This window comes from Rousettus aegyptiacus, unplaced genomic scaffold (genome assembly GCF_014176215.1).
Source record: "Rousettus aegyptiacus isolate mRouAeg1 unplaced genomic scaffold, mRouAeg1.p scaffold_m13_p_1, whole genome shotgun sequence".
Lineage (NCBI taxonomy): Eukaryota > Metazoa > Chordata > Mammalia > Chiroptera > Pteropodidae > Rousettus > Rousettus aegyptiacus.
Window position 1 is genome coordinate 52,571,148 of NW_023416284.1, and position 15,991 is coordinate 52,587,138.

Sequence of the window (15,991 nt, forward strand, 5' to 3'; positions counted from 1 at the left end):
CTGACAATAGTTACAGAGAATTTAGTCTGGTAACTTAATTGAAATCAATAAATTATTTTCATTTAATGCCCAAATTACTGAATTCATCAATAGATTAAGAACACTTTCTAGTTAAATTGAAAGGCTTAACTTAAAAAAAAAAAAAGGTTTAAAATTATGACTGATTTTAATACATTAATATTAATTTAAAACTCAGGTAAGTATAAATGAAACCAATTTCTTTCTATGTTCAAAAGTTTCCCTTGGATATAAAAATTTCATATTGACACTGCTGTCTCACTTTCTGAAGAATAAAGTAGAGTAGAAAAAAATATGTTAATTTTTTACATAAAGAGATAAGAATGGGGGCAGGGGAAAGAAAAAAATAGGAATTAGGATACCTGTGAGGAGATGCTAGAAAGTTTTGAGCACAAGGCTCAGGAAGCAACTGAGATTGTGAAAGAATTAGAGAGGAACAGACAAGATTTTTTAATAAGTGCTTTTGTATTTTGAATTAGGTCTCTTTTACTGTCCTTCAGGAAATGCAAGTAAAAATTGGAACCACATAACTTTTCAGTTATTGTTTTGTTGCTGAATTGTGTTTCCTTACATGAGATACTACTGGGAAACTCAGCTATGTGAAACCCTGGAAATTTTCTTGATATTACTTAAAAAATTAAATCTGACTAATAATCCATTTGAAAAGCAAATGCTCTGCTAAAGCCCTTCCAAAGTCTATGACATCAGCAGCCTGGACTGGAGAGGTGACTTCCTTTGGAGGGCTGCATCGACGACAGAGTCAACCATCCAGGATGTTGCATTTGGACCCTCGTTTGTACACCATATGATACCGCATGGACTAAAGGAGTGAGGAAAAGCCTTATATACCTCTATATAAGCATTTGATAGGGTTAATCCTTAACAATGCTTTCCCTTCTCCATCCAAGTACAGAATCAATAAAGAGACCTAAAAGTCAGATGGATTATTGATGAAAGCTGATAGTGGAGCCTGGTGACTTAGGTCTACTGACCAAGTAAGCCTGGTACTACTTTGCCCTTATTTAAACAGACTTACCCACCCCCAATCATTGGAAGTGCTGAACAACCATAAGCTTCCCTTCGAAGGGCAGAGCAGAGTGAAGGAAGGAACTGAAGCTCCTTAAGTCACTGTCCTCAAATGCATCAATTATTTGATGTTTCTTCATTTAGAAACATGAAGCAGAAGAAACAAGTTTCTCCTCAGATATTCCCTAACCTAAATGTTGATTAAGGGTGTGATTATTCCCTTGAAGAGAGAAATCATCCTTCACTAACCACTAGTGGGCAGTTTAGATTTTGCCCCCAGAAGACTCTGAAGTTGATCAGAATAGTACAGGATAGGACAATACAAGATTGTTCTATACTCGAGGCTAAAAATTCACTCTGCCATTTAGTTCCCCAACCTAAATCATGTCTAGTCATTATGTCTGATGTAGCTTATTAGTAGTTCTTCGATGAGATTACATGACGGTACAAAGACTCTCCAGCAACAAAAAGACTGTGGCATATTTGAATTCAAATCATTTTCGCTTATGAAATTCACAAGGAGAAAATGAAGTTCAAAGATTAATGTCACGAAGACTCATGGGATGCACTGAACATTAAAGGCTCTTACCTTCCCATTGGGCCCCTGCAGAGTAGATTGTGTACTGGGTACAGCCAGCTCTCAAAGAGAAAGAAAGTGCCACATCAGGCCTGCTCTTCTCCTTCTCCCAAACCCACCAACCAGTGAAACCCTAGCAGAGGTCTCCAAGGAAAGAAGTACAGAGTAATACTTCTCTGTTACACACAATGGAATATTATTCAGCCATAAAAAGACTGAAGTTCTGATATGTGCAATCATATGGATGAACCTTGGAAACATGGTAAGCGAAATAAGCTGGACACAAAAGGACAGATACTGTATAATTTTACTTGTATGAAATATCTGGAATAGGCAAATTCATAGAGACAGAAAGTAGATTAGAGGTCACTAGAGACTGGGGTTTGAGGGGAAGGGAAGATGACGAGTTATCTATCGCTTAATGATTACAAAGATTCTGTTTAGGATGATGAAAAAGTTTTGGAAATAGTCGTGATGTTTATACAACATTGTGCATGCAATTAATGCCATTGAATTAAATTGTACCTTAAGAATGATTAGTGTCAAATTTTGTATTATATATGTCTCACTACCATCAAAAAAACCCCAAAAGATTAAATAAGTGGCAATTATGTCAAAGCAGTGTTTAATTCCCTAAAGATTTCTGGTAAGAGTTCTGATGATGTAATGCAGTTTTCACCAAACACATGGGCTGTACATCTGGAGACCATCTCTAATATAAGAATTCTGTTAGAGATTTCTTTCCATTTTCATGTCTAAATGTTTCACTTCCTTATGCTTCAAGCCAGCTTTTGTTTAACTTTATTTTTTTTTCCACTGCCTGCTTGTGTCTACACTCTTTCTCTTCTGGTCTCCTTTATTCTGCTTGATATTCACATTTTCTATACTTGGAAATGACCCTGAACACCTCAAATCTTTTTTCTGATTTCCTTAGTCTGATATTGAGGACCTGGGGAGAGTTAGAACAGGAGAGAAGAGGTGTTTTCAATGGACTTAGTGAAATTAACAGGGAATTCCATGTGCGTAGTAGAGGCATTGCGGGTTCTTGTGCTCCTCGTTTACCGGGAGAGAAGAGGAGGAATATTAACAACCTGAAACTGTAAATTACTGCAGCCTTAACTAATTAATTTCCCGCTATAATACCTTCCTTGATGATCTCCATACTACACGAGGGCTCTCCTGACACTGACTTCAAATGTGAGTTCTGAACGGGTGCTGCCATACTGAGCAAGGTCAGAGGACCACTCATTACCAGCTTGAGATGGCATGCCTTCTTGTATTTCCTAGACAAGGCTTTTTTAAAAAGTTTGTAAAACTTAAACTGAGAAAACGTATATGTGTCTCAGCACCAAAGGGGGAAAAGATGATTACAGAAATTAGTCTTATCAAGTAAAAACCATAGCACTAAAATTTTTCCTAAACTTATGTCAGCACCCAAAATAGCCTTCAGAAGTGTAGGAGGAAGAAAATTCCTTCAAACAAAAGGAACTTAGAAAAATTCTTTGCCTTTGAAAATGTCTTTCAATCTCTCTCAGATCAAAATACAAAGCTTGATTTGCTTACCCACCTACATATATTTTTCTTTTTTAATCTCAATATCAGAATAACATAATAGCCCTCACATAAATCTGTCTCTGACAAAGCTGATTTATCATTACGTATGCCAATGCTGGACCACACTGTGGCTCCTGTAATATCAGCATCTCAAGGTTAAGTAGGTTGTTAGTCATTGAATTCTAAAAATAGGAATGATATTTCTTGAAATTCATCATGCTTTCCATGCAGCTGAAGGTAATTTTCTCTAGATTTGTAAGGTTCTCTAGATTGGTATTCTATTCACTGACCTTAAGCCCCAGGGTGATCTCTGAGCTACAGGATTTGTCGTTTAAACTATGCAGCTGGCTCTAGTCAAGATGATATTTTTTCCACGTGACCTATTAACATGGGACATGGTCAAAAACTCATTGCCCGCAAGCTATGGGGTTAATAGGGGTACTTCTGCCTGGTTCCAAGGGAACCTAGTTTTCACCCAGTACCCGAGTTTGTTTACCAAAGGAGACTACTGGAACCTGGCTATTGAGCCATCATTTTGGAGTGTACTTTTTATAAAATTTACTAAACTGCTAAAAAAGTAACAACCTTACGAAATAAGTCCCTTTCCCAAAACATTTTTTTCTGCTTAAATTAAGAATTCTTTATAACACTTCTCATCTTCTATCTCCCTTCACTCTCTTCACCTGCCCTCTCCCCCACATACAGCCACAACTTAAACTAATTAAGGAATTATTTTACATCCTACTCCTTTGAGAGGACTGTTTTTGTATGACACAGACACCATTCAAATGTGATATGTGACAACGCTTATTCCATTTTAAGTAGCGAAAGCTTGGGGTGGGACTTTTAATGCAATAAATATATCCAAGGGACAATCAGAGGTGATATGGTAGTGATGGGCACTAGGTGAGCAGAAGAATTAAAATCATACCTTGGGCTCAACACGGCTTTGCAGAGCTAGAAAGGCCTTGAAGACCATTAAGCATTTTAGACCAACGTCTCCACTTTGAAGAAGAGAGTTGCTGAGGCCTGAGAAGCTGAAAATCTGATTCGAGTCCAGGCCAGACAGCTGCCTCTCTGTAATGAGCTCCTTCATGGATACGGGCCAGCTATGGATGGCGCGCCACTTGCTCTCAGTCCCCATCTCTGTGCTGCCTACTGTTGGTCTTGTGACACAATAACAAAAGGAAGGTACAATGAGGCAAAAGTAAAACAGGACTGACCCCTTCCATCACCCTCAAGAATAAACGGGTAACTTTAGAGGTGTTACGGCCTCTTGAAAACCACATGGTTTAATAAATCAGTTCTGGCTTCGGACACAGAAACATAGATCCCAGCCATGTCTCTGGCACCCTGTGCCCTGTTCCTCAACATTCCCTCTGCCAAAGTTTCCCCACAGCTCAATTTCCAACAGGCCAGAAGACAAGTAGGCAGCACAGCATTTGCTTGTACTTATAAGAAAAAAAATTAAAATGTACTTTGTTGTTTAATAGAATGATGACAAGAGGCTTGCTGCTACAAAAAAGAAGTTATTTTATGAGGTTCATCTATCTTTATTTATTTATTTATTTATTTATTTATTTATTGTTTAAGTTTATTGGGGTAACATTGGTTAATACAATTATATAATTTTCAGGTGTACATTATCATTTGACGTCTGTATATTCTAGTGTGTGTTTACCACCCAAAGTCCAGTTTCCTTCAGCTACCATATAGTTGATCCCTTTTACCCACTTCACCCTCCCTCTACCCCCCTATATTTGACCCCCTACGGTTTAAACTGGGCACAATGACTCCATTTCTTGCACCAAGGGTTGCATTAAAGAAAGCTTCATTAATATAGTTACGGTGGGTAAGAAATTTCACTGGCTTGATGAACTCAAGAAAGAAAAAATAAGAAGGGAGAAAAGGTGAAGGGGGATAGAACGAAAGAGAGACAGAGAGAGAGAGAGAGAGAGAGAGAGAGAGAGAGAGTTTTTAAATCCAAGACATTGATTTTTAAATCCAAGACTCTTATTAAGTCATTTTTCCCTGTTACACATTAAGTGGAGTGCTATGGGACTGCCTTACTAGTGGGCAAGTTCTTTTATGCTACTTGATTAAGATAACATCCCTGGATAGGGTATTTAACTTTATGCTGATTTCTAAACTGTGGCAGGTTGCATTACAGCGGTACTCCACCTGCCTTTAAAACACGAAGCAGTCCCAAATTAGCTTTCCTGATGAATCTCAGGAATGGTCCCACTCAGATCTAAACCACTATGTATCCTCATCTGATCATGCTGCTCTTCTCAGAAAGGAGATTGACACCTTGGTCCATATATCATATTCATGGCAACATAATCATCTCAAGTGGTATTCTGTTCTTCCAGTATTCACTGAAACTAATTTTAGACTCACTTAGTATTCCATTGTCAAACACAAAGGAAATTCCATGTCGACCGCGGCCTGCTTTTATTCATGACAAGGAGAATGGTCCAAATGACTAAATGTCTTCCATCTTCATACTGGCCTTGCTCTGATGTGATAACTCAATATCAAAACATTGTCTTTCCATTTCGGAGATCACATGTCAAATTATGTGAATAATTTGCCTTTTCTCTCAGTATACATTTTAATGAAAGACATTTAAAGATGGGAGCAGACTGTTCCAGTGGAAACCACATTGCCTTTGGGATGGAAAACTGGATTTGGATTCTCTTTCATGCATTCAATAACTATTTACTAATGATCTACTCCTTTTCAGGCACTTTGCTGGGAGTTCTGTCACTTACCAGCCCTGTGACCTGGGCATGTTATTTAATATTTCCACACTTCATTTAGGCCAGGACTTTTTTGCAGTGCCAAGCTGCTCAAATGTACATGGCAGCTCAGTCTTAGAACGTCCAATGTCATGCTTTCCACAAAGATGTGTGTGTTCTTTTGCCAGTGACCCTTGTCTGAAAAGTAAGTACAAGCACAGGCTAATCCTCTAGAGCAACTCTCTCTCCCAAACACCCCAATACATACTGTAGACAAATAGAGGGTGGTTCAAGATGGAAAGAGAGGTGGAGTCTTTTTAGCGATATCTAGACTCTAGTCAATAGTCCCTGTTATAAAAGTTTCCCAGAAAGGCAACTGGCCTGGAGAAATTGAGAGTGAACCAATCTATGCATATGTAAAACTCTAGAACATCTGCATGTTTATCCTTAAAAATCATGAAAACCCATCCCTCCAGTGCTAAGGCCATTTACAACATATATGACCCCCAAGTCACTTAACATTCTCAGGTAGCTATGGGGCTTACTGATATTATCATCATCCTCACCTTCATCCTCATCTGGACTTCCTGGTCCAAAAAAACATGATATGGAAACCACCTCCAGTCTCTTCAAGGCAGCCTTTGTGGGTAGTCAGACTGCAGACTGTCTGGGCGAGCTGTGAAATTCCGTTTTCCACTGATGGCTCTCTCAAACATTGAAAGGCTGTCTGCCCACTAGATGTCTATCTCTGTGAATGTCCTCCTGTACCAGCCCAGAAATTTAGGACTGAATGGGAGTCATAGCGACCTTACACACTAGACCCCATTAATCGAGCAGAGCCAGAGCTCCTCATTCTTCTTTTCAATAAATGACAATAAACAACAACTGGGCTGGTCACTGGGCATGACCATCAAAGCCATCGGAGTCTCCACTTCACGATAGGCTCCAAAGACTCAGTCTTCTGGTTATAATAAGGGAGGCAGGGGGTGAGTGGGCATGAGGGCTTCACTGTACTTCACATTCTGAGATGAAGCTGATAGCAGAGTTCTAAGCCCCACCCTTATTTTGAGAAAATCTCTTGGGAAGCCACATAATTGTCCAAGCCCCAGGGACCAGTTGCACACTTTGACAGTGTTGGTAGCTAAGTGCCAAGAGGAAGAGCATTTTTTAGTTCACATATCTATGCCAATGACACAAAAATTTATTTTTCCAGAATGATAGTATCAGAAGCATTACCAGTCAGAGCAGGGAGCCCTGATCCCCTTTATCTGTCCAATGAAGCCTCTATTTTCAATCTGACAGATGAAAGGCTTATATCATTTCTTCAGTTGTATTGAATGCTTGCTTGGGTTTGTACAGCCAAAAGGATGTTTCTGGGAATATGAGAACAGAATCCGAGTTGAATGGGTGGGCATCAAAGGAGTTGTTCCATGTAGTAGAATCCTAGGTTGTACCACACTGTGTGGGTTACACATCCGGCAGCCTTAGCCTCCTGTAGTCAAAGCATGTGTAGTGAAATAGCTCTTACAACTTAATGGGGCTAAGTGTCTAGGCCCCTTTTTGGCACATTAGAAACCAGTGTATTAGCCTTGAAAATTAATAAGGCTGACATAAAATATTTTAGATTGATAGACAAAATGAAAAGAAAGATTTTAAGCGGGAGATTTGGTAACCTACTAAACCAGTCTCTTTGAGTAATAGCCTTCTACTTTTTTAATAAACTAATTCTAGAAGAAACTATGAGGGCAACCCCCGCACACAACATAGCTTTACTTAAGGAAGGAATCATTTACGACATCTATGCCACCCAATCCTCTCGTCAGAAAATCTGTCCAAGCCCAAGCCCGCCGTTTCTGTCAACAGGCCCACCCTTGCTCTCACTCTGGCCACATCTGTCATCCAGGGGTGGGCATCTCTGTCAAGGGCAGTCCAAAATAAAGAGACCAGCCACTCATGATTTATATGACCAGGCTGAAAATGTTTGGGTGAGCTGAGCCAATGAGATTTCTCTATAAATATTTGGAGCTGGGAAACTAAGAGGCTATTTTAGTTTATCTGGGCCACTGCGAATAGAATGATGCAGGTTCAGGGAGCAGAAACATGAAGAAGCAGAAGGAGATGGTGAGAGAGGGGATTGGAGCAGGTAAGAGCAGAAAGAAAATGCTACCAGGAGGGAGAGAGAAAAGAAAAGAGAGCCGTGAGCTATGCCTACTCCCCTGCTGTTCCTGGCTTGTACATTCTTTCAGGCTACTTCTCTGTTTTTGCAGAGCACACACACACATGCTATATTTAAAACACTACCTCGGGTCACTCCAAGGACTGGTGAGCCGGCATTTGCCAGGTGGTGCACCTGGGAGCTCTAGGGCCATGTTTCTCTTTCAGTTCCCAGCTAGATGGGGGCGTCTGGTCTCTTACACTCCACAATTTTATTTTCTGTTCTTCACAGGCGGAAACTGATATGCTTGCACACTCTTGACATTAAATATTTGGTACATGTTTCCAGGTCGTTTGGTGGAGAGTAGTGACCTTTACCCCAGAAACTGATTGTTTGATCACAGACTTATTAGAGTTGGAAAATATCACTTTTGAAATGATTCTTTACTGCGGTCTCCACAACAGTCTCATTTTTCTTCCCAAGGGACACATTTCAAAGAACCAGATGGCGCATATGCTGTAGCAGAACTCTGTGTTCTCTCCTCACCCCCATAGATTAGCTTCAAACACTTTCTTTTCCAGAGAAAATATTTATGTGCATTTGTTTACCACTACTCTTCACGTGGCCCTCAAGCAATGAGGTGATGGAAGTACATGAGGTTTTATTATTTAAAATGAGAGGCCTAAGTCACGGAGAAATATAGTGATTTACAGAAAGTCACAGAGCACTGACAAATAGAGCAGAGAAGACTTGAATCTAAGCCTTCAGAAGCATATCCAGTGTCTTTTCCACCGCGACAGAGGAAATTTCTGATTTTATTTTCTACCAAAGTTTTTTCTTTAAGTCAAATTTCTAAACATGTGATTATTTTGAACCAGAAGTCCTTTTGCCTTTATATAGGATATCTTTAGGGCACACATGTGTGCTGAAAAGAAGGGTACGCACTGGGGCTCCTCTCTGCTTGTCTGTGAAGGCGAGAACTCAAACCCATGACCCTTAATTGCCAATATGTTAAAAAACATTTAAGTGTTGATAATGTCAGTTGTAGTCCTTTAATTATTCATTTACTTAAAATATACTTACTGAGTACCTGCTATGTGCCAGACATGATTGTAGCAGCTAGTGGTGAATGTGAATAAAATGAGATAAAGTTCCTATCTTTATGGAACTTGCATTTTGGAGTAGAGATAAATAGTAATAAGGAATTAAATAAAGTCACATATAGATTAATGCTATGGGAGGTGGAAAGAAGCATAGTAAAGAAATAGAGAGTGATAGGGAGACCATAAGGTGGTCACTCAAGGACTGAGAAACTGATGTTTGGGTAGAGATCTGAGTGAAGTGCAGAAGTAATGTGGAAATACGGGAAAGAGAATTTCGGGTACAAGGAACAGCATGTGCAAAGCCCTGAGCTGAGAGAATGCTTGGTGCGTTGGAGGCCAGTGTGGCCAGAGCTGCATATTTAAAGGAACGAGTGGTAGGAAATAAGGGAAGAGAGTTAGCCAGGCAGGATTGTACAGGCGATGGTAAGGACTTTGGATTTTATGCTAAGTATGATGGGACGATAGCACGTCATTATTTGGTTTATGATTTAAGAGGATCACACTCGGGGAATACTTGGAGTAAAGACTATAGAATGTGAGAGGGTATGTAAGAAAACGGTGAGATGCCACTGTGGTGGTGGAGGCAAGAGAGGATGATATTGTGCACTGTCGCCATGAGCACACAAAGATATACTGCTATTTCTTCCATTTCTCTTGACCTCATAACCCCTACCAGCTACTGCCTGACTTCCCTGCTCCTCTTTGTAACAAATGTCCTCCAGAGAACTGTCTGTATTTGCTGTCTCCAATTTCTCTGCTCTCATTCTCTCATAAACTCCTAACATTCGTGTTTTTGTGGCCACTCCTCCAAAAATCCTCGTGTCAAGGTCATTCATGGCATTCATATTGCTATATGCAGTGATCAATTTTTGGTCCTTATCTTACCTGATCAGCAGTGAGGGTTACCATGTACCGTTGTGCAGGTTGTGCCAGCCACAGGACACCTGGAAAGGCAAAGTCTAGACCACATTGCCCCTGCTGACCTGAGGGTTTGCAGGAGCACATCTCCCCAGAGAGGGCGACTTTTTCTAGGCACTATCTTGTTTAGTGACTGTCAGTAGCAGTTGATATAGTTAATCACAACTCCTTTCTTAATACACTTTCTTTACCTAGTTTATAGAACCCTATTCATTTGTTTTTTCTCTCAGCTCACTGTTTGTTCCCATTAGTCTCGTTTACTAGTTCTTCATCTTCTCTTAGTGAACATGGTCATGTTGGAATGCCACAGCACTTTAGATTCCCACCTCCCCACACGCACACACACACACTTATACATAAATAATCTCATACAGTCCCTTGACTTTAATGCTATCTCTATGTCCATGACTCCCAAAAGCCTATCTCCAGCCCAGACTGATATTTACTGGGCTACCCCTGAATTCCAAGCATTTAAATCCAACTGTATTCTCAACATCTCCACTTGGAAGTCTAATAGGCACCTCAGACTTAACATGCCCCCAACTAAATCCTGATCTCTGCCTCCTGAAATCTGCTTCACCCAGTCTTCCCGTCTTAATACTAGGCAACTCTACCCTTCCAGTTGTTCAGCATAAACATCTTGAGTCACTTTTCACACTTCTCTTACACACTACATTCTATCCACCAGCATATGCTGTTGGCGCTACCTTCAAAATTCATCTACAATTGAACTCTTTCCACCTTCAAACCTGCCCTGGTTTGAACCATCATCACTGTTGCCTGCTTCGCCATAGTAGCCTCCTAACTAGTCTCCTCTCCCACCTTTGCCCCATACATTCTATTCTTGACCTAACATTCAGGCAGCTCTTGTGAAAATTGTGTCACTCCTTTACTTAAAACACTCTAGAGATTCCCAATTTCCTTCCGAGAAAAAAATCAAAACTCTCGATCTTTTCTCTTTGTTTCTCTGACCACGTCTTACTACTCTCCTCCTATAGATGCTCCAGCTGCCGTGCTGTTCCAATTATATTCCAACTTTAGGTCCTTCGCATTGGATGTTTCCTTTGCCTGAAACATTTTCCCCAAAATATTTATGTGACTAAACCCCCTCTTCCTTCAAGACTTTGTTTAAATTTCATTTTTTAAATTGTTACTCTAACTTTTCCCCTAATTCTTCGATAGATTGTTCCATTTATGTAGCTTTATTCTCCTCCATAGTGCTTATCATCTTCAAACATTTAGTCATTATGCTTAATTTGTGGTCTATCTCCCCCCCCACTACAATTTAAATTCTTTGAAAGCAAGAATTCTGTCTGTTCTCTGATGAAGCCCAAGTATCTAGAATAGCCTTGCACATAGTAAATGTTCAAAAAATTAGTAGCTAGATGAAAAATTGAAACTATATTATTAAATGTTGTCTAATTTTTATTCCAAATGTGTCCCAAAATGTAATGCTAAGCAGTCATGTAAACTGTTAGAATATTTAATAACCTGGAAAACTATTTACAACCCAGTGTTAACTTTTGAACGATCGGGTTTCAGAAGAGTAGATGCACTATAATTTAATTCTATTTAAACGATGTATGTATTTGCATATAAAAAGACTGGAAAGAAATAGTTAACAAATTTTTCTAAAGTGCCTACTATGCACCAGGCATTGTACAAATTAACTCTCCCTAGGGTGAAATTATAAATCGTTTTTACTTCTTTATGATTATCTGTATTTTAACCATAATCATCTATTAATTTTACAATAAGTATAATAAAAATGAGTGTTTTTATTTCCTTGTGTGTTTTTGAGTGATCTGTCTTTGGGCAGCTCTTTTTTAGGATACAAGTATGACCCTATGCACATACTGGTTTCCTACAGCAGCAGTCTCCACCCCTTTTATCACCAAGGACCAGTGCTCCTATGAGGATCTAATGCCTGACGATCTGAAATAGAGACGAGGTGGTGATGCTAGCACTGGGGAATGGCTGCAAATACAGATGAAGCTTCACTCACTCGCCCACAGCTTACCTCCTGCCGTGCGTCCCAGTTCCTAACCAGCCATGGTAATGGTCCGCAGCCCTGGGAGCTGGGGACCCTCGTACTACAGTAATAAAGAAAGATGCAACAAACGGGGTTTTCTCTTAAAAGCCACTAACTGGAGAAAATCCAGATCTCATTGCCTCTTCAAACAACTGCAGGGACAGCAATGACATCAGCAATCAGCACTCTGCCAGCAACAAAGGAAATATTCTAGACAATTTGTAGATGACTGAGATGAGAGCACATGTTTCTCCACTGCCTACCATCCCTGGCCTTGGCATTTTAATTGCTCGTTAGTAAGACACTTTGGAAAGCCTTGAGTATGAGAGAGACAATGCACTTTAAATTTCAGTAAAATTTCCTTGTATTCATTAAATCGCTGCCAACTTACACATGATTTCCTTTGTACAGAGGGTGCACTATTATTCTGAGAACAGTATACTCTGTGTACAGGTTTGAAGAGCAAACTTTACCTGGAGTTTATTCCCTAGGGGTATTTCTACAACATGCTATTTGAAGATTCCTCTATTTTAATTTTTAAAAACTTCCATCTGCAGATGTTGAGCTAGGCTGTGAAATTCTCAGCATTAGAGTGGGACAGATGTTTTCCAATGCTGATTTTTTTCACTGGTACTTTGTGCTTTGTTATTTCAGTCAGATAATGAAATAATTAATTAGCACTTTTTCTTTTGCCATAGGATCATTTTATAAAATGGTAAATTAAGAGCTTTGAAAATGAGACATCTTCATTTGGCATGCAAGTCTCTAAGTCCAGATGTGTCCTCTAGCCATCTTGGTCTAATCAAAATACTCATGCAGGGGAGAGGGGAGCTTTTGGTTAGACATGAAACACAAGACTTCTGCATAGGCTTGGTTGCCGGTGTGGTAACCACATCAGCTCCCCTTCCTGGGCAGCCCAAATATCGATTGTTTTATCTGTAAATAACAAATGAGGGCAAATCAACAAGTGTGGTCCTTGTTTCTGGGAAGATACTTTCAATGAAGTTCACTCTAGGCTACTTAGAAGCTTTGTCTCTCAGACACATCGACAGCAAAAGTTCACCCATGTTAACCGTACTGTACTGAGCGTGGTGAGCAATCCAGAGGAAGAATCCATAGTCTATTTCCAGAAGGTTCTTCTGCCCCAAATGCAGGTCTCACTGTCAGGTATAATCGAGTTCCTCTACTTCTCAAATCTTAAAAAGAAGTCATCATTCTCTCCACTTCATCCACCTCATGGCCCCATGGCTCCCGCTTATGTGGTTTGCTCATTATACATGTGATACACTCAGCCACCCACCTGTCCTCATTTCTTTTTCTGTTTAGCCTCTTAGGCCCTCATTATGAACAAGGGTGTTTTCTGAACAAGAGAAAATTTTATCTGTGGTCAAACTCAGGTTTCCAGTGTGAGCTCTTCTTTTTTTTTTTTTTTCCTGTGGCTGGCAGATAGTTACTCAGGGGGAAAAGCTAGCAGGCAAATCAGCTGACACATTGCCTAAAGTGTCCAGTCAGAAAATAAGACCTCAGAATGTTGCTCTAACTACTATTTTCAGCTAGAAGAGATGTTCTTTCTGCTAGTAAAGATGGCAATTTGGTTGGGGTTAGGAGGCGCCACAGGAAATAAGAGCTCAATGCTGATCACCATTATGCACCCCTGGATGAAGACTCATGCAGTGATCAGCTGATTACATTAATGTATCAGAGCATTTGTTTAATGTAGTCAAGGTCAAGGAGGTCTGTTTCTCAGTGGTGCTAGACAGGAAACTCAAAATATTACGTATGCCGGCAACAAGTGCCATGATTGATTTTTGTTGTGGAATTAATCTGTCAAGAGTGCAATTTCAGGTTTGCTGCCATGAAGTATATGTCCAGTTCAGCTGAAAGACACAGTGCTGGAGAAAAGGGCTAAGCCATCTTTGGTTATTGGCCTCAATTGGAGCTTTAAGTGCTTGCTGCTGCTGTTGATAGGGAGGTAGATGTGAGGGCTGGGGCTGAACATCATTCCATGTAAATTGCAATGAAAAAGACACTCTGCCCCCCTTCCCCCCCCCCCATCCCTCCTCCCCTCTGCCACCACGGCAGCCAGACTAAAAGTGGATGGAATAGTTGGGTTCAGTATCTTAACCTCTGGTTCCAGCTGCAGCTGCAGAGACTGATTGGGGTGTGTATGGGTGGAGCCCAGGGAGCTACATTTTAACAAACATCACGGATGGCCCCCAGGCTCACTTGCAAAACAAGTATAAGGTGTCAGGACTTCACAGTAGTTGATGATGAGTCATTAGACAAAGAGTTTACTTGTCATACTGTAAACCCTTGAGAGGTGTTAGGTAGAGGCGAATTGGTATTTTAGAATGAACACTCAGGCAGTAGTACACAAATGGATTGGAGACGGGGAAAACAAAAACAGTGGGAACAATGAGGAAGCTACTTGCATAGGGAATTATCGCATTCCCTAAAGGTGGAGTCACCCATAAGAACTGTCATCTTGTCCCCTGACAAAGCAAAAGGATGTACTCACCATGATCAAAAGCGATCAGTCTGTGTTTTGAATATGTCACACTGTAAAGTAGTTTTATAGACAGATCTCTTCTGAAATAAATTTAATTTTGATTCCCATCTTTCTCTCCTTGCCACCTCTCTCCCTGCTGTTCCTAGATACCCAAGTGTGAGTTTCTAGGGAGCCATTTTCCTTTGGGGCTCATAAAATAATTATTCCAGTAATTGTTCAAACAAGCTATTCATTACCATCCAAAAGAGGATGGTCAAAAACATTTTTTTCAGAGAAACGTAAATTTTTATTGTTGTAGTTTTGTTTTTCAAAAATGCCTCAACCAGTGCTCAAGTGATTGGCAATTTTATTACTTTAAAGGCAGAGAATATAGAAACATAGGATCATGGGATCTCAAGGGAAGCAAATCCATTACTGACTATCTAACCTAACTCATCTAAAGCATGAATTCCTTCTACAACATCCCCTCCAAAAATATTACCACTAACAATGTCTAAAACTTACAGAATACTAATATGTCTTATTTATATTTGTTAATTATTTAATGCTCACAACAACCATATGAGGCAAGCATTGCTTTTATCTCCATCTTACACTGATGCACAAAATAATAAAGCTTGTAAGGAACAGAGTAGGATTTCAATACAGGTTATTTGTCTCCAGAATGTGTGCTTACCCATTATGCAATACTGCCTTCAATCATGGGGAGGTCACTGTCCCAGAAACAGCCTCCTTCATTCTCGTTCATTCTGGTGGTTAGACATGTCTTCCAATGAATTAAAGTCTTCTTTAATATCGCTACCTGTTAAAGCCTCTGGAGTAATAAGAATGTTTAATCTGTCTGTTGCTAAAAATCTTTTCCTGGGAATTGAAATTTGTCCTTCAAGACTGAATTCATGTCATTTTTCTCTAAGTTTTTTGTGTTTGGCAGTTACAAGTTGGTGTATCTTTCTTCTTTTACAAGTTCTCTCTGTGTGTAATTACTACTGCATTTGCGTGTTTGGTGATTTTTTTTTTTTCCATCATAGAAGTAGAACTTGATATTTCCTTATTAAATTTCATTCGGATAGAGCCTATTTGCTGTAACCTATTGAGATCTATGGCTGCCCCAAAATATTGTCCACTTGTCCAAGTTCTGCATTATCATTTAATAAAACATGAAGAAACCAAGGCTCGGAGAAGTCAAGTTGCACAAGGTTTTTCTAAGTGGAATTTGCACCAGTCCTCTCTAACTTAAAAATACATGCAAATCCATTTGCTTGCTCTTGCTACCAGGTCTGCTTTTCACTACATATGTTTTGGCTTGCTTCATGCTCAATCTCGGGCCCTCCCCACTAATGTGATAGGGGCTTGGCTGC